Source organism: Austrofundulus limnaeus, unplaced genomic scaffold (genome assembly GCF_001266775.1).
Source record: "Austrofundulus limnaeus strain Quisiro unplaced genomic scaffold, Austrofundulus_limnaeus-1.0 Scaffold459, whole genome shotgun sequence".
NCBI lineage: Eukaryota > Metazoa > Chordata > Actinopteri > Cyprinodontiformes > Rivulidae > Austrofundulus > Austrofundulus limnaeus.
The window spans coordinates 202,781-203,161 of record NW_013952861.1 but is presented as its reverse complement, the minus strand read 5'-3'; positions in this window follow the sequence as shown (position 1 = coordinate 203,161).

Genomic DNA, 381 nt, shown 5'->3' with positions numbered 1-381 from the left:
AAAAAAAAAAAAAAAAAAAACTGTTTCAGATCATGTGCTGCGGACGAGGCTTATCCGGTCCGTGGATCAGGTTAAGGCGATTTTTACCCCTTTTTACGCGTCCGGAGTCACCGTCAGAGAGGGATTTTCCACCCACAGCAGCTGACAAGAACGGAAATAAGGATTCGCTGCTGAGCTGTAGAAGCGTTACAAACTCCACAGCCGCATCTGAAAGCAGCGAACACGTTTGCTTTTAGTGGAGGAAAAAAAAAAAGGCTGAAAAAAAAAAAAGGCCAAACTGCTGCTCTTTCCCTAAAAATCTCTCGGTCACCAAATCATTGCGCGCTAAAGGAAAYATGGGGCTCTGCAGTTAAAAGTCCTCTGACAACGATGTGAATCACT